The sequence below is a fragment of the Carassius gibelio genome, chromosome A9 (genome assembly GCF_023724105.1).
Source record: "Carassius gibelio isolate Cgi1373 ecotype wild population from Czech Republic chromosome A9, carGib1.2-hapl.c, whole genome shotgun sequence".
Classification (NCBI taxonomy): domain Eukaryota; kingdom Metazoa; phylum Chordata; class Actinopteri; order Cypriniformes; family Cyprinidae; genus Carassius; species Carassius gibelio.
This window is the reverse complement of record NC_068379.1, coordinates 30,455,402-30,474,702: the sequence shown is the minus strand read 5'-3', so window position 1 is coordinate 30,474,702 and position 19,301 is coordinate 30,455,402. Positions and strand designations below refer to the sequence as shown.

At 36.2% G+C, this 19,301-nt stretch overlaps 1 protein-coding gene across 1 annotated transcript in view; it reads left to right on the top strand.

Annotated features, from left to right (window-relative positions):
• LOC128020138 (collagen alpha-1(XVIII) chain) overlaps positions 1–19,301 on the top strand; it is a 75,398-nt gene that overhangs the window by 18,245 nt on the left and 37,852 nt on the right. The window lies entirely within an intron of this gene.

Genomic DNA, 19,301 nt, shown 5'->3' with positions numbered 1-19,301 from the left:
GTATCTGTCACATCAGGTTAGCGGACTATATGTGGACCCTCCAGATTTCCTCTTTGTCTCTGTTTTTTCAGCTCTTTGACTCTTTAGGAGAGCGGAGCTGGTGGCTGTCTGATCATGCTCGTTAATTTTATTCTCATGAGCTCTTTCCCTTTTAGACACCTCAAGCCTCATGTTGTGTGTAAATGGTTAAAATAATGTGTGTTCTTCAAACTTTTTCCCCCTACTCTTGCTCTGATGAGTAAACACATTAACCCTTTGATCTGGGAAAAAGTTCTGAAATGCCTTCAGCACACATCGGATACAGGGAAGTATGGAGGAGGAAAAGCATTTCTTGCGTCCTGAGGGAAGGTTGGTTTACCCAGGCCATTTCCCCAGGCCATTGTGAGCTTATAGAGCGCTGAGGTTCAGGGTCATGTGACCACAGGACAGGGCAGTGAGTTTGGCTAATCCATCTTTTATTTTTCTTTCTTTTATTTTTTTTAAAGGACATCCTGTTAGTTTTTTTTGTTCTTTTAGATATGCACAGCTGGATCTACTGTTACAGTGGGAATTACCAAGCATGATTTTTTCTTAGACCTTTCAATGGGAAGTTAAGAAATATTAAAGTGAAAGTGCATAGAAAGCTGTACTCAAGAATATAAACACGGTGGATCTTACATGCAAAGTATTTGAGAGTTTGTCATAGTTTTATAAACGTGTAGATTTCTACCTCTGCCAGTCTGTATTTGTAGGTGTAAACATATGTTGCTTCTTGTTGTTTTCATTCAGACAAAAACTAAGCTGGCTAAAATACATGGACTTGATTTGTTATTAATCAAACGGGGAAAAATAAATCTTATAAACTGATGAGCCAAACTTTAACTCTGGCCAATTCTGGCGGTGTCAGCTTTTGTAAAGTCATGTCTTAACACATCAGTAGCTTCTCCCTTAATTCCTCATGTGCAAAAAACATTCTTCCTGTCTTCAGTTTTAAGGTTTTTACCATTTCTTTCATGTGGAATTTTAAGTAGTAAGAAAATCAAGGACACAATTATTTTTTAGCAGAACTGTTAAATGAGACAAATTATGAGGGTAGACGTACAAAAAAATGACAAGGTCATGTCAAACGAGATGCTATTAAACCAAATTTAGATGCATTTAAATAAGGGTTTGTTGAGTGACACAAAGGAAATGGTTTGACATGGAAGAGAAGACCGACACAATGTCCTTACTTCATGCTGTTAAGTTTTAAAGTGAGGCTCTGGATAAAAAAGGTTACATTCTGTACTCTTGTGCAGGCATGTGGGTCCTGTGGGACCAGCACTGGAGATGGAGAAATACTGACAAAGTGCTTGCTGCTGGGCCGCCTCCTTTCCACTAGATTAAAAGCTTCTTGTACTCACTGCTATAAAAGGGACTGATAGTTTTAAGGTAAAGGAAATACTGGTATTGAAGGGAAACATCCTACATTTTACCATTTGGCTCTTGATGAAAGGTATTGTGAACTGTCAGGGAGGTCTAAATGCATCTGTCATCCTTTTTAATGTACACTACAAAAATTTGGGGTCAGTCAGAATGTTTTTGAAATAAATTAAAATATTTATTCAGCAAGCATTCATTAAATTGATCAAAAGTGACAGTAAAGACATTTCTGATGTTACAAAAGATTTCAATTTCAAATAAATGCAGGTTTTGTTAATGAAATAACTGCTGTTGTTTTTTGTTTTAACGTTGATATGAAATGTTTTTACAGCACTAAATATTTCATGTTAAAATAATTTGTGAGGGATCATGTGACACTGAAGTAGTAATTGCCTCTACAATTCAGCTTTGCTACGGTATATTAAAATGCAAAAGTTAAATTTTAATAATATCTCGCAGTATTTCTGTTTTTTTACTAATTTATGATCAAAGTTACTTTTTTTTTTTTTAATGTCTTATCAGATCCAAACTTGTTTTTATAATTATTTTCTAAATATATAAATGATACTGCTCTTGTGGTGGTTGTGGGACTATTGGGGTCTTTTTCTAAAAAAAACCTTTACCTAATAATTTCCATTTGCAAGATTTAAAAAATCTCACTAATAAGCTTCATCTGCAAATCAAGTTTTAAATATTTGAGGATAATGTAAATGCCTGGCAAATTGAATATTTTTGCTCTTAGTGTTACAGTATGACCATAAACTAATACCATGGCAATACATTTCAGTGGCATGTTTAAGTTAAAATGAATTATGCTTTAGTGAGAAGGGGGAAGGGACACAACACCCCACGGTTTCTACATGTTCTGTCCAACTGTGAAAAGATCTGGCACTGCGAGCCACTATAGTGGTTTGGTGGGAGGGCAGGGAGGGCCCACCTATTCTCCCTCTGGCAGACAGCATTTTCCACCTTTCCGTCACCCTGATGGCTGTCCTTTGAAGAAGCTTTGTTCCTGAACCCCATGGATTTCTGGAGAATGCTGGGACGGTCCTTGCCCTTCTCCGGAGTTGCTTTTCGAAGATAAATACCCTTTAATTCTTAAAGCCTTTACTTATCTGGAAGTCAACGCAAAGGCAACAGATGATTTTTAGTTAAACACATCCATTCCATGAAATTCCCAGAAGAACAACACATCCTGTCAGTATTATGAGGCATCCAATAAACGCAGCGGATGTAGTGTTTTCCGTCAAAGAAAAGAGTAGTGTTCAGATTAGAATGCTTGTGTAGGTTTCCTTCTGCTGAAGCGTGTGTGCAGATGTTGTTGGGTGGCTCGTGTCCCATTATGGCCTCTTCTCCAGATGTTAATCCTTTCCTTTCACCTGTGATCCACCTCATGGAGGAGGTGAGCATGACAGAGGGTTGACAGTAACATTATGCATGGGACTGTGTGCCGGGACCTCCATTACAGTAGTGCTTCTTGACAGGTTTGACTTCAAGATCAAAACTGTACATTAGCCAACAAGTAGCAACCCAATGCAATTTTATTTTAAAACTGTTTTAAATGTTTCTAATGCTACTTAAAATGCATTTATTAAAAATGTATAGTGAAAACAGTATAATATTGTGAAATATTGCAACAATGTTATTTAGCTTTTTTAACTTTAATGTCACATTATTCTTCAGAGATGATTCTAATATTCTAATTCTTTTTTTTAAGGTTCTTTTTTTTACATGAAAAGTTCAAAATCTCAGCATTTATTTGAAACTTTTTTTGTAATACTTGTGCTGTCACATTTGAGCAATTTGGTCCATCCTTGCTGAATAAAAGTATTAATTTCTTTAAAAGAATTTACTCACTCCTATTTTTTTGTTACTATTTAAATTAAGTCCATGTTTATTCTTGTTGCACATTACCTTTATTTTAATTTATTCAAATGTAATAACATTTTATTTAGACAATTTTTTCATGGCTTTCATAACATGGCATGTCATGCAACCGTCTATGTTGGCATTTTTCAAATTTTATTTATTTAATTTATTTACTATTATTTTTTTTGCAGTTAACACTTTTTTTTCCTCACTGCCCATGATGTGATGATGGCAGCTGCTGCCACGTTACATTCTACAGTGAGAAAATATTGTTCTGGTTCTTTTTCTTCCTTCTGATACGAATCACACTGACTGTTTATGTCCTTTTAGTGGTTTTGTCATAGTTCTCGCTGCATGAATGATCCTGTTACCCCAGCAGACTGCTGAAATATGGTTAGTTATATAACTTGTTTGTTCCAAAAACTTTTTTTATTTGTTTACAATTCTCTTTTTTCCATTATGTAAGGGTATTGTTTTAGTTAGTGGCCATTACTCATAAGCTTTGTAGGAAGTTACATACTAGTCTCTGTCTACTTCTGTTAGCTTCACAAATTCTGTTTTGCAGTCTTCTGCCTCAAAAATCCAAAATTTTAAAAACCTTGCCCAACAAACATCGAAGAAGCATCCCCATCCCCTGGTGCCTTTCTATAGAGCTTTAGGACAGGAGAGGGCTCTCTTTTCAGGAAACAGATTGATGGGCATTTTAAAGACTGAGAGTTGCAGGTTTCTGTGTGGAGGTCAGTGAAGCCATTGTTGTAAATGAAGCGGGGCAGGACAGAGGCCACTGCTTGGTCACAAGAATAGTTTGGGTTTCACCTCATAACATTTCTTTTCTTTTGTGATATTAATAAACTCTTATATTGGACAGGCAGATTTAGACATTAGTCAGACAGAATTTGGCCATTTTGAGATTATCTACATTGTACACTGTAAGGAATTATTTTTCAAAGTTGCAAGTAAAGATATATTAGAATGCATTTGACAAAAAAAAAAAAGTAATTCAGTCTTTCTGCGTAAAAATTTCGTAATTCAATTCAAGTGGCCTTTTACTGTATTCAATAATCATGCTGTCTAATCAACATCTTGATATACCACACCTGTGAGGATGGATTATCTTAGCAAAGGAGAAGTGCTCACGAACACAGATTTAGACAGATTTGTGAACAATATTTGAGAGAAATTGGCCTTTTGTGTGCATAGAAAAAGTCTTAGATCTTTGAGTTCAGCTCATGAAAAATGAGGGAAAAACAAAAGTTTTGCAATTAGAATTTTGTTCAGTGTATAATAATATTAACGTTAATGCATCTGTGAACAATTTTGATATTTTTAGAGGTAGGGCTAGCATACTCATGGTATAGTTTTTCTGTGCTAGGTTAATAAGAGTCAGACTTTAAAAAAAGCATTCTGCATTTTGTTGCACTCTGTACAGCTGATTTTCAGTGCAAGAATGTGTTTTATGTAAACGCCCCCAAAATCTGATCAGGGTCAGGATCAGGTGAACCCAGAACCAACTTAATGCTTGGCTTTCTTAGGGGTGCATTTGAAAATATGTAGTTTTGAATATCCTGATCCAAATCTGTGCCACTGTTGTTCACTTGTGTAGGCAAGTGCTGGCTTGAGCTCACTTAGGAAGGATGAGTAGTCATCTGTGAGTTTCAGCTTCAACAAAGCCTTTCCTCAGGCATGTTTGCTTTATCTGAGCCTCACCCTTTGCTCTGAGTTAATATGACCCATCGGACGGGGATGGCCACACCTCGTCCTTGACTTAGCCGTGTCAGAGGTCTGAAATCTCAGCACAGGTAAATAATTAGCCCAACCCGGCTGTCGACAAGACCGAGACGAGGCTTGTTCCTGCCAGACGGGTCCCATGTCCAGCAATGCGGGCCGTCTGCACTCTGCACAAGCCACGTCACTCATGCACACACACGGCACTGAGCTTAAGCCGTGCTAATGATAGTGCTTTGATTGAGGTGTCCTCTGTAATGAGGTCAATGTGGGAAAGGCTGCACTCAGCACCCCCAAAAGGACCCCGGCACTAGACTCCACAGCGCACCCTAATGGCGCTTTAGAAAACTGTTTGTTTTTCGCATTTCAGCAAATACTGTTCTGGGAAATGAGGTTTATTGTTGCTATGCTAATTAAAGTGGAAAAACTCCTTTAAAGATTGCAAACCTAACACATCCAATAACTGTAATAGAGAACATGTGATTGCATTTTGATGATTCTGAGTTTCAGGTCTACATCGTGAAAATGCCTGAGCGTGAGATTTGATCTCAGCTTTGTGTTTTCATGAGCTGTTTTCTTGAGATAAAGCTCTTCATGGTGATTTTGAGATCTAGCAAAACATCACCCAGATGCATGAACATTTAAAGTGGAAAATACCACAGTTGCTGTTAATTATCTAGGGTAAAAACAGTGAAATTGTTGCCTCTGCTTCACCTGCCCACCCAGTATTTATGACTATCTGATGAATATTGCTGGATGAAATCTGATTGTCTGCTGTGAGTAAGAACACAAAAGTTTGTATCAGTCTATGTGAAAAGAAAAGTCGTTTTTGAAAGTTTGTGGGTGTCCAACATTAACTTTTTTGATGATAACTTAAGTTTGAAAAAACAAACAAACAAACATAATTTTATGAAATAATGTTATTAATAATTGTAGTTAATATTGTAATTAATATTAATTGCTTGATTTGGTGCTCAAGAAACACTTCTTGTTCTTATTCTGTTTTTAGTTTTCTTTGAATATAATGATGAATTCAATAGAAATCTTTGATCAATTTAATGCATCCTCGCTGATTTTATATATGTATATTTTTAAATATCTCAATGTTATAAAATATTTACCATATATGATATTTATGATATTTTAGTGGTACGCACGCCTCTAAACAGCTAGTATGGGCCAAACATGCTAAAAATGTAAAGTCTGCCTACGTGAGACTAACAAACCTGATACAGTCAGTAAAGTGAAGTGTGTGCAATCAGCACAATATTGTAAGCTTATGTTATATGGGTCCCATGTGTGTTGATATACACAAGTTAAAAGGCATTAATGTCAACACTCCTTCACTTTAAGTAGTGGATGCGGGACTCCCCTCTGTGTTTGCCTTTTTTTCGGTCCTCTCCCTTGTGTATGAACTGTGTGAACTGCAGTGTGTTATGAAAGCACAGCATCAGATGCTGACAAGTCTTATTAACAGCCAAGCGTGTGTGTATGCCTGCGTGTTTGAACAGGTGCGTTTTGGCTGTAGGGGGTGTTTTTATGCTTTTGCTACACATGCTTGATCTCTCCTCAAGCTTGATCAGCATAAGATAAAACCCAATAAAGCTTTATCAGGCTGTGTTAGTGCATCGAGTGTATGTTGTCACAATGTAAATGCGTAATACAGTTATAATCTGTCAAACAAGAGGATTTTCCGCTTCACAGTAAAGGTGCATGTAACCGATTTTTTTTTAATGAAACAATTGTTTGCATAAAGTATTTTTTTTAAATGGCGTTTTTATTACTTTTTTTGCCTTTCTTATTTTAAATATTATTCATTCCACATACAGTATTTAAAACTTTGGCTTTACATACAGTGAGTGTTTGTTCCCTCTTGTAGAGAAATATTTTTTAATAATAATTTATTAAATCCAAAAATTATGAATTAAAGTAAGGGTGTGTCCCAATCTGCTCCCTAGCTCCCGAGCTCATGAATCCGTAAATCGTGCACACGAATCCAGTGACTGGTAAGTAGCTCACTCCACATTAGGACTGTTATTGCTCAATTTCCAGACAAATGACTATGTACAGTTTCAACACGGAGCTTTGCCACTTGGTAGAACTACTGTATAGGAGAGAGAGAACCCCCCCCCCCCCCCCCCCCCATAAAAAATGGCTATAAACTCATGACCATTTGTCCAGTCAACATGAAAATTGTTATGCAGCGTCTTGGTCCAAAGTGCCACATTTCTTCTTTGCAAATGCAAATTCACAAATGCCCTAAAGGTCTGTGAGAAATGACAGAAATCAGCCACTGGAGGCGATGTCACATTTTTCAAGGGCGTAAAAGGTTTTATATTGCGCGGTTTTCACACACTCCTGTCAATCAAATAATTTGTTAAATAATTGAGAATATGTAAGAAAACCAGTCCTAGGTGCATTTTTTGCTCAGTCTCCAAAAAAAACAAAAAACACTGCTGTACAATTTTCTGGACCCTAGGTCAGTAATTATAAAAAAAAAAGCTATAATGAAGTGGTTTAGAAAAGGGGCCTTTCCAAATATACCCAAAAGCCTATAAAGCAGGTGTCGGCAACCTACAGCATGCGTGTCAGAGAGATAATCGCTGGCACACAAGCAATAGGGAAAACTGCATACTGACGTACATTTTTAGGTAATACCTTCTCATAGTCCCACAGCCTGTTAGGATCTATAAATACTATTAAAGTTTGAGAATTAACTTGTGCTAGTCTACAGATGTGCGCGGGAATGGTCTAGCAACGCTCGTCAATTTCAAAATGACTGAGATGGCCAATCAAATCAAAGTAGGCGGGGTTTACTGTTCACAGAAGCAGAGCTCGAAGCATCAGTTTACCGTTAAAGAGAGTGAGGTAAGATGAAGCTGCAAATCATTTAATATTAGTCAACTTTTAATAATATGTTTTAAGATGGAAATGTTAAATGACCGACAGCTATATCCAGAAATGTGGCACAGTGGTTAACCAGAAAAAAAAAATAAAAAAATGGCACGTCATACCGAAAAGGTTGCCGACCCCTGCTATAAAGCCTAAACAAAAAACTTCACAAAACTATTTGAGAATATGCGTTAGGTGATTCTAAACAAGTGTGCAAATGTTTTATGGAGGTCGAGCCACAGGTGGTGCTATAACTTTTATAAATGTTAGAAAAATGGGTAACACTTTAGAATAAGGTTCCATTAGTTAATGTTAGTTAATGTATTAATTAACATGAACAAACAATTAATCATACATTTATTACTGTATTTATTCATCTTCGTTAATGTTAGTTAATGAAAATACAGTTATTCATTGTTAGTTCATGGTAATTCACAGTGCATTAACTAATGTTAACAAGCACAACTTTTGATTTAAATAATGCATTAGTAAATGTTGAAATTAACATGAACTAAGACTTATAAATGCTGTAGAAGGATTGTTCTTGCTTAGTTCATGTTAACGAAAGAAGTTAACTAACATTAACTAATGGAACCTTATTCTAAAGTGTTACCGAAAAATGCTTTTTTAAAATCATTAATTTATGTGGTTATAGGCTTGCTAATTAATATGTGATGTGCTTAAATGCCTTAAAGCACTTGAACCCTGATAATCGCTGTTTGCGCTTTATATACATTGTTGTCACATGTCCTTACAATATTTCAGACGAATATTAATTATAAATGTAAAAAATATGTGTTCACTACATGTCTAGCGATGTGTGTTTGCTTAAATGCGAGTTTGCTCATGTAATTTATTTTGCATATCAGAAATTTGACATAATATCTTGTAAGGGAGTATAGTGAGCATCGATGCTCCCTAGTTTTTGCAGTGCATTGTGGGATTTTTCAAGGAGTGAACGTTTTAGTGCACTGGAAGGATTTGATATATCATATTTGCTATTCAGTTGCTAAGGTGTTCTGGAAAGTAGTTGGTTATGGATGCTTACTGCATCATTTTGGTTACACTTTATTTTAAGGTTTCTTTGTTACATTGTAATTATACTTATATGTACTGAGTAACATTAACAACATGTACTTATTATATGGTTAGGATTTGGGTTTGGCTTAGGGGTACTTGCATGTAATTTAATCATTAATAAGTACATGTAACAGACACCTTAAAATAAAGTGTTACCAACATTCCTAAGATCTCTAAATTAACAACGTTTAAAATTTTGCTAAAAAAAATTCTGTTGAGCACAGATTGATAGTTTATACTTTTTAGAAAACATATTTAATTGTAAATATATCTACCTTTAATTCTTGGTAAACATATCTTTTTGCTCTGAAATGTTTAAGTGTTTTTATAAAGGACGAGAATGACTTTTGTTGTTATTAATATTTTAAGAAATTCGTCTTACTTTTTGCACACATTTTTCTCAGTTTAAACCTCTGAATAAAATTCAACTGAGGTGTTTTTTTCTGTTTGAGCATTAGCACCTTATTCTTATATATTATATTGTATGAGCCATAAAGCTTGATGCATCAAAATAATAAGCAACAAAGAGCATATTTTATTATAAGATTTGATAAAATGTTACATTGATATTTTTTCTGACTATTAGTATGTCACTCTTTACAGGATTAAAAGATTTGGTTTGGACCCCATCTTTAATGTAAGTCAATGAGAAAGTGATTTATATGATATGAGTATTGTCGTCATTTATAATATGATCATCTTGTATACATTTAGAATCATAAACCAGCAACAAAACGTTTGTATTTACTGTATGTTCATTTTAACATGTTCAGGCTAAACAGTCTGTTATCAAATAACATGATGAAACAATGAAAAGTAGTATATTTATAAATTAAGTAAATATCTCATTTATACAACAGCTTATGCTGTGTAAAGCTCTCGTTTTACAGCAGGGGGAGCCACTCATGCTAAAACTGCGTAAGGTTCATTGAAGTTTGTCCTTAAGGCAGTTGGAAAGCATTCTCAGACATCTTTCAAATGTTATTATTATGCAACTATAAAAAGTGTATGCTATTATGTTTACAAGGCCCATACGTAGCAATGCGATCATTTAAGTAATGACGCTCTGATTTGTATCAGTTTGTGATATCTAGAAAAGTTGAAATTCTTTCCCTAATTAGGCTTTATGTTGCATCCAGATTTGGTCTGTTCTTATGTAGACTGCAGTATGTGTTATGAAGGATCACCAGGGGATGCTACGTTTTGGTAATTTGTTTATGAATGAGAATGACTGCAGCGCATGTCTGAGCAGGATAAAGACCCTCTGGGCTGCTCCCTTCATGCGCTTGTCTCTGTTGCATCTGTTTATCCAGAGCGCAGGTCTTGAATGAAATCTGAAAGATACTTGTCAAGTGGAGGCCCTCCTTATCTGCAGTGCTGAGCTGTGACACGTCTCTGACAGAGAGATATTTTCCGTTTCAGACATCAAACCTAACCCACTCCTTCCTGTCCAGTTTCTCTCTGCTAGACTTCTCTGCCGCTCAGAACCGAGAAACAACTGTCTCTCACGCTTGTTTCTGCCCAGACACGCTCCTGCAGTCTCCTGCAGGACGGAATAGACTGTTGATGGGCTGAGCTCATTCTACAAACCTTTAAGCACCTATATAGGAAGTCTGCTCTCATGGAATCCCTGACACTTGTTATTTTTTGCATGAACTTCTGGCCTAGAGTTCAGTGTTGTAATTATACTCCTTTATTTCCCATGGTGGAGCTGTAAGGGTTTGGTTTCAGCAAGTCCATAGATAATGTTATAAAAGTTAAGGGAATTGTCCAGCTCTCCAAGCAGTTTTTTTATTTTCTTTTTCTGATCTCGTATCACCTCGCTGGGCCCCTTTCTCTGTCACCTCCAAAGATTTACAAGAAAGCAGTCAATGCTGTCCATTAAATAACAAACAACACATTTTGTGCTAAATGAGTTTGAAACTACTAATGAAATTCATTCATTGGTTCTTATCTATCTGTCTGTCTGTCTGTCTGTCTGTCTATCTAATCATCTTTGTTGGTATAAATGTCGTCATAAAAATAGTGTTGCTAAATATGTTTTATCATATAGTGTTGAAGCATTTAGACCCTCAAGCCATATTAAAAAGCAAAGTTTTCAAGCAACAAATTTCACAGAAGAAATTTGCCTTTAATTGCTAAAATATATTTAAACATATTTTTAAATATATATTTTTTACTATATATTTTATATATTAAAGGGGTCATATGATAGTGCTAAAATGAACATTATTTTGTGTATTTAATGAAATGAAATGTGTTTATGCGGTTTAAGGTTAAAAAAACACAATTTTCCACATACTGTACATTATTGTTTCTCCTCTATGCCCCGCCTTTCTGAAACGCATAGCTCACTGTTCTGAAAAGCAAGGTGTGCTCTGATTGGCCAGCTTTCCAGAGCGTTGTGATTGGCCGAGTGCCTCAAGTGTGTGATGGAAATGTTACGTGCATGTCCCAGTCAGAACAATGGCGTGTCAAGACAACACCAATAAAACCCATTATAAACAAGGCATTTATTGTATCCAGTGGGGACATAATTATGGATTATAATGACTTATACTGTCTTTTTACATGTTGCGTTGCATCACGCTGCATAAACATAAAACCATGTCTGCATTTGTGATCGGAGAAACAACAAACAACAAGAGCTACTCTACATAGCTTAAAACTCGTGTTTGGATCATCATTGGCAAATCCTTTAAATATGAAAATGTACTTACAGGCTGTGAGTCAGAACAGCCGGCATTGTAATATGTGACCATTGTAATATTTGTAAATTGTTTGTGATTTATACATTATCCTAAAGCTGAATAAATAACCTTTCCATTAATTTATGCTTATTAGGATCGGACAATATTTGGCCTAGTTACAACTATTTGAAAATCTGTAATCTGAGGGTGTGTGGAATTCTTCAATAAAATTGCTTCAATAAAAATGAACGAAACTTTATAAAACTGAACGTTACTTTTTCAGAAACTATCAAAAATATGCCATTACAAAAGAAGAAAAACACAATAAAAATGAAAATAAATTAACTCAGTCGCACAACTTTAACAGGCTCTTCAAATATGCTTGATTCTTGGTTCGATACACCCTTTAAGGCATTAGTTCTGGCTTTTGTTCACACAAAGCTGGTTCAAGGACTGAACCAGGCAATGTTACTTGTTCCCCACCCCCGGATCAATCCCGGGACATTTTTGCGTTCACACAGAAGGTAATGTTCTGGCTATTTTCCGGGTCCAATATGCGGTGTGAAAGGGGCTTAGGAGTGATTAGGAGTGACTCTTGGAGCCACTGGAGATCAGTTGAAGTCAGGACCACCCTCCTCTCAGGAGATTCCTCTTTAACTAAACTCATTACTTTTTGAAACAGCCCCCCCCCCCATAGTTAAACTCAGTCCAGTGCTCCCTCCCTGAGGAAGCAGTGTTTAGCATGTAAATGCCCTCCTGTGGCTCGCCTGCTGACTTCTCTTCTCACAGAGAGCCAGAGAGGTCCAGACAAAAGCCTACTGGTGTCATGAAGGCATGCCATGCATTCCAGGTCATTGTCACGGAGTCTTTGAATTCTTAGATGGGGTATCCTTCTGTATCCCCCAAATGAATATCTTTTTTTTGTCCTACTAAGATAATGTTTATGTACAGTACATGCACACAAAACACAAAGCATGAAAGGTGCATCAAGGTACATGTTGTTGGACTTGTAGTTTATTGAGGCTGATAGTGTTTTTATTTTGCAAGCTGCTTTATCATCATCAAGGGTTATAGGTTTGTTTTTTGACCATGACCTCACTGTATGGAGACCAGTGCAAGGGGTGACAACCCATTGTAGCTGTAAAAACAAATCATATGGTTCTGCCATATGCTCCTTAGAGAGTTCGTAGGTCATCGTAGATCTTTCAGTGTGTGTGTAGATAATGGGTAGCATTTGCACTTCCTTTGTATGTTTACCTTTGGATAGTTCACACAAAACTGAAAATATTCTCATTTTCTCACCCTGTGTGTTTCACTCCATGTTTTGTTTTTAAACCCATATGACCTGACACATCCATGGTCACCATTCCTTTTCTTTGAATGGACAAAAGCAGCTTGAAAATTCTATGAAGGTAAGATTATTGATAGAGCACATGTGATACACAATGGCAATTCAGAGTGCTTTACACAAAAAAATAACCAAAAATATGCATAATAATAACTAAAATAAAACAAATAAATACATTTCTGATTTTAAATGTATTTCAAACAATTTCAAACAATTTACTATGTTCCAAGAAAGAAGCCATGCATGTTTGCAATGATAGGATAAAGAGTTATCTTTTTAAAGATTTTCTTAACATAGTCATACTCAAATGCATCTAAATATTTTTTTTTTATTTTTTTATTTGGTCTGTCAAGTCAAACTCTTTCACAAAGGACTTGTTGAAATGTCGACTGCTTTTGTGAGCCTATAAGTACATATCAGATATAAATAATTTATCTGTATAACATTAGATATATGGTTCTCTGAAAAAATGTATATATGAGAGAACTGACAGATCAGAAGAAGTGACAATTCATATAAAGTTCACTGGACATTTTGAGGGTCGTTTGAATTATGACTTTTTTTAAGGGTCTGATTATTGTTGACAATAAAAAATTGTTGACAAATATTTTTGTTGTCGTGTAGTCGTTAGATTTAATTTGACTTAATTTATAGCCTGCAATAAGGCTGTTTGACCAGTGTGGTACTGTAGCGCAAGACTGTAATTCAGCCCTCCTCGATGCAATTCAAGAGAAGAAGAGATACAGCGCTCGCTCATCGCTGATTTAGAGAAATGCTCCTGAGCCAAACCGAATGGCGTTTGGATATGAAAATATATGACACGCGCTTTCCTCTCAATAATGAAATAAACAATGACAACAACAACAGCAAAAATCACAGCAGTGTGAAAGCAGCAGTTAAAAATGCATCATATTACACCGATTTGGATGTTTGCACGAGCTCAGTAAAGCATTCATGTTACGTCTTTAGCATTTTATGCAATACCTTAAATTAAGCAGCTTTACAGTATCAAACATTATTCTTAAATATTTGATCAAAATGATAGTTTGGTTTGCAGCGATCAAAGCTTAATCTAGCTCAGGACTGTTTTGATTATCTTAACCCAGTAAGGTATATTAAGAGAGATTACCAGTCAAAAGTTTTTGAATGGTAACGTTATGATTTTTAATGTTGTTTTTTTTGAAGAAGTCGTCTCTTCTGAAGTGACATTCAGCCAAGTATGTGTACCCATACTCAGAATTTGTGCTCTGCATTTAACCCATCCGAAATGCACACACACAGAGCAGTGAACACACACACACACACTGTGAGCACACACCCGGAGCAGTGGGCAGCCATTTATGCTGCGGCGCCTGGGGAGCAGTTGGGGGTTCGATGCCTTGCTCAAGGGCACCTAAGTCGTGGTATTGAAGGTGGAGAGAGCTGTTCATGCACTAACCCCACCCACAATTCCGTCCGGCCCGAGACTCGAACTCACAACCCTTCGATTGGGAGTCCAACACTCTAACCATTAGGCCACGACTTCCACGACTTTCTGCTCACCAAGCTGAGATGTTAGGCAGAATGTTTTGTCATTCAGTTAATTTTCATATAGTAACTAAATGGTTAATAAGAAGGTTTCTCTGTCATCTCATTTTGTATGTCAAATATATTTATTTGTATACATTAATTGTATAATAGTTGTAATTAAAAAATATTGTTTCCCAAAGCTGAAGTGATTTAGACTATCTTTTATTTATTTATAACAGTATTTTAACTAATTACAAGAGCTGAATAATCAATCAAACTCTATTGATTAATCAGTGAAATAATCAACAATTAGTCGATTAATCATTCTAATAATTGTTAGATGAATTGATTATCAAAATAATCGTTTGTTGCAGTCCTAGTCTGATTACACACTCAATTATTCTCCTATTGACTGTCATTCTTTTCTGAAGCGTATAACTAGGCATGCACATGTCATTTGAATGACACAGAATAAAAAAATGTATTGGTTTGAACATTTTGTGTAATTAGTTTTTTAAGGTTTTGTATCTGAACCTTTGTAGGTTTTATGGACCTAAAAAGTGACATTTCATCAAATGTTGAACTAGCAGCTGATAAACTCCCCAGTGAACAATCTAATGTGGTGTCCGTTTAGGACTGGCCTCGCGATTAGAAGTAGTCAGTCACATGAGGTCAGTTGGGCTTCTAGACCACATGGATTCAGTCTGAGAGTGAAATGATTTAAGAAAGTGTAAGAAAGACTGACGTTTCTCTAAACAGCAGTATGTAATAAAAAGGTTTTCTCCTTTAGATGGAGTTAAAAGCTCAAATTAATCTAATCTGTATTTTGTCTTTCATTTTTTATCTGATCTAAGCCTTTATTTTTCTATATTACATGGTTTCCGTTATTAAGAACTAGCTGATGTTCCTTATCAGTCAAACACACTAAAATTAAGATCATACTGAGAGTGTTTACTTTTAGGTTCCTTTCCATTAAACTTTTTAAACATTCAACTGTGTGGAACGGTATTCATTAGGACCTTTCTTAGTCATGTTTTTGGATAAAACCTTTTAGAACAAACAGTTTTTGAATGGCCTTAAGTTGACCTTAAAAAGCCTGTAGGGAAGTCTGCATCAGTGCTGTTTGACTAAGGTAATGCCAAATCTAAGCGGGAAAACCCGATGAATATATTTAATCAGGTTTTGTTATTCTGTCTACTCTTGTTTACTGATGCATTAAACCTGTGGCACATCTGTTTCTGTATTATTATGGATCAAGGACAACTTGTTTGCACACATCTCATAACTTCTGCTTTTGGCATGTCAGCCTGAGTTAGAGGTTCAGACTCTCTCTGCATTTAAAAAGAAATCCTGTGAACAGTGGAAACAGGATGATCCTTCAGAAATCATTCTGATATGCTGATTTGGTGCTCAATAAACATTTCTTTTAATGTAGAAAACATCATCTTAATATTTTTTTGTGGAAACTTTGATGTATATTTTTATGATTCTTGGGTGAATATTAAGTTCAAAAGTAATACAATGAAAGGCTTTGTCAAATTATATATGCCTTTATTGCTATTTGCTACATTTGATGTGACCTTGGTGAATAAAAATATTATAAAAACAAAACAACACAAAAAATCGGACTGACCCGAAATGCTAGTGTACAATATGTCATTTTCTTCTATTTCTACTATTGATTTCATTTCAAATTATTAGACCATTTAATTTTGTTGAAAACCGTCCAAAAAAAAAGAAAGCCCTAATAACACCCAAGGATACTACATGTCCAGGATTTCTCATCAGTGTAATGCAGGAAATGTCAGGAAAGCTCAGTTTCCTCGGAGGAGTTTGCAGAGGAGTGTGACTGAAAGCATACCGGTCTGGGTGTTGTTTTTGGCCACCCATCCTTTCTGGCCGCTCATCTTGTATATCCCAAGCACCTCAAACTCCTCAGACTAACATGCGACACCTATTTTGGTGGTATTGGTGAATGATTGATAAATGTTTTGCTCAAAACAAAGCTCAGATGGCAAACTTTCCAAATCATTACGGTCACTTGGCACCCAAGAATATCTCAGTTCAGTCATTAAAAATCAGGGATGCCCCAAAAGAAAAACAGCACAAGCACCTTTTTATTTCTTTACTGGCAAAGAGTAAAAGCTGCAACATCTTTTACAATTAATGTTAAATAACATCCTGATAAGGGCAGCTTTCATCAACCAAATAAAAACAAATATGTTTTGCTGATGGCAGAGAGCACATTGGCCCTGAACGGCGCTGAGAAAGGTCACGACTGTGAGGGAGTCGCCGCAGAGAATTGTAAACTAAGATTCCCACCCATGTAGGACCTGAATGATGAGGTTTAACATTAACCCTTATGTAAACGCTAACCGCAGGACTTCAGCCAGTTATTGAATTGTTAGCTGCTTTGGTGATATACGTGATGTTTTGACTCGGGGTAATAAGAAGCATGTGTCGATGTCATGTTCTCATAGATGCTCGTGTTTCAGTGTCCTTGTGGGTAAAGGAAAAGCTGTGTTTGCAGTTCATTAACCTTTACTTCCTGTGTAAAGAGACAGGAGAAAAAAAAGACATACTTCCTTTAAACCTGCTTTGAGTAATGGAGTCCAATCCTCCTTACTGTATTTGTTTCCTGCATGTAGGTCATTTTTCTTTTCTTTTTTGTTTATTGGCTGAACAGTTGGATAATGAAAGAATTTGGCTAATTAATATGTAATGTTTTTTTTGTTCATTGGAACATTTCCTTCACCAATCATGAGATCTGCACTAAAAACTTTTGCCTAGGCGAAAAGTAGGCGGACGTTCATAAAACAGTTGGCGGATAAGTACCTGGATGACTTGGTACTTCTGGCGAGATTCTGAAGTGTGCATCTGATGGACAATTTACTATCCCATGAGGCCATGGGGTGGAATTGTGAGTGACAGTGAAGGGGATACCAACTGATGTTGTAGGTCACGTGACCTCATTCATACTACACACATTTATAGTATATATAGTAACATACTTTTTAATTTTATTTGCAATTCAAGCATGAGGGCCCATTTGCAGACACATTACCATTATTCTGCTATTTTTTTGTGAATGACAATTCATTGGGAATCAGGATTCAGCATGATTAGGATATTCACGCGATCTTCAACTTTCCCACACATTAATTTAGGATCAGATTCAACAGAAAGCTGCATGGTTTAAAAGTGACTTATATATGGGCTGCACTACATGCATCGCTACATTATTGACTGTGGATAATGGACATTTTTGGAAAATGGAAATTTCATTAATGTAACCTTTAGAAGTTGTCTACATGGGCAACAGACAACAAGGCAGCTCCCACTAGGTCTTGGCACAGAGCCACTGGGAATTCTTCCAGCAGTGTCCACTTGAAATCTCAATGCTATGTTGAGTCCATGCCAGGAGATTCACTGTGTTGTTCGCTGGGTTTTAAGAGCTGTCCACCCTACTGCTGCTCAGCATTTGTTAATGTCATTCCCACATTCACTGTGGGCAGCCCCAGTCATTTTGTGTCTTCTGATGAATTGTTCTGAGGGGTTGACTTCTCCATTGTTCCTTAAGGGTCTTGGCAGACGTTGTAGGATTCTGGAATATCTGCATGGCTCATTGTGTCCTTTCACTCTTTAAGAGGAGAGCTCTAGAGTCTTCATTGAAACAAATCCTCTGCTTCAGCTTTTTATCCAGTTTACATCAAAACCCCTAAAGAGTAATTATCTGTTCTCAACTCATCTTAAATCCAGTGCTCAGTCTGTTCTGTCCACAACATCACACAAGGCTTCATTGTATCTTTTGACTCATACTGTAGCTCTAAAGTGAGGTGTGTGCACTATCAAAATGTTGAGAAAAACTTAAGATTTTAGACATTTTGAGTTTGTTTTTAATAACTTTTCTGAACTTTTAACAAATGTAATTTGCACTATTAAAAGTAGGTCTTTTAAATCAGTGGTTTCCAACCTCGTTCCTGGAGGCCCCCCAACACTGCACATTTTGCATCTCTCTCCTTTTGTCTGAGACACCCATTTCAGGTCTTGGAGTCTCTACTAATGAGCTGATGATTGAATGTTTGATTAAGGAGACATGGAAAACCTGCCGTGTTGGGGGTCCTCCAGGAACGTGGTTCGGAACAACGGTTTTAAATTATGTAAATATAATGTAAAATTGTAGTAAATTTTTTAAAAGTGGCACTTAATTGTACTTGAAATTATTGCATTTATTAATTTAAACATATCAGAGATATTAAATATTATATATCATAATCGTACACATCCAAAATGCAGCAATTGAAAACTGTCTTTGTTGTGTGTCCTGAAATTGTAAGCACATGGTCATTTTAAGAAGATTCTAATTCTAAGTAATGGTAATGTGCAATGACACGTGTGCATGTTTTCTAAATTTGTATTTTTAAAATGTCTTCAGAAGAAATATTAATAGTTTGACAGTCCTCATAGAATTTCCGTTAGCATCTAGTGGGTCTCTGTCACCAGCTCTCGTATGCTTGTCTGAACAAGTGCACAAGCTCTAGATGACTCTGTAACTGTGTCCTGGTTGAAGTGTAGAGCAAGGGGGTGGGCTCAGGTAAAACTAATGGTGAGTTTAAGCCAGAGAGCAAGATTTATATTGAATGGATAGGGTTTAGTTTCAGCCTATACTGGAGGTGAGCAAGTTTTTAGACAGCTTGTTCCAGTTCAAAGCTGGAGACTACACTGACATAGTTTTGAAGTGATTTATGACACCTGTGTCTCCTAAACAAGGAATACATTTTGTACTT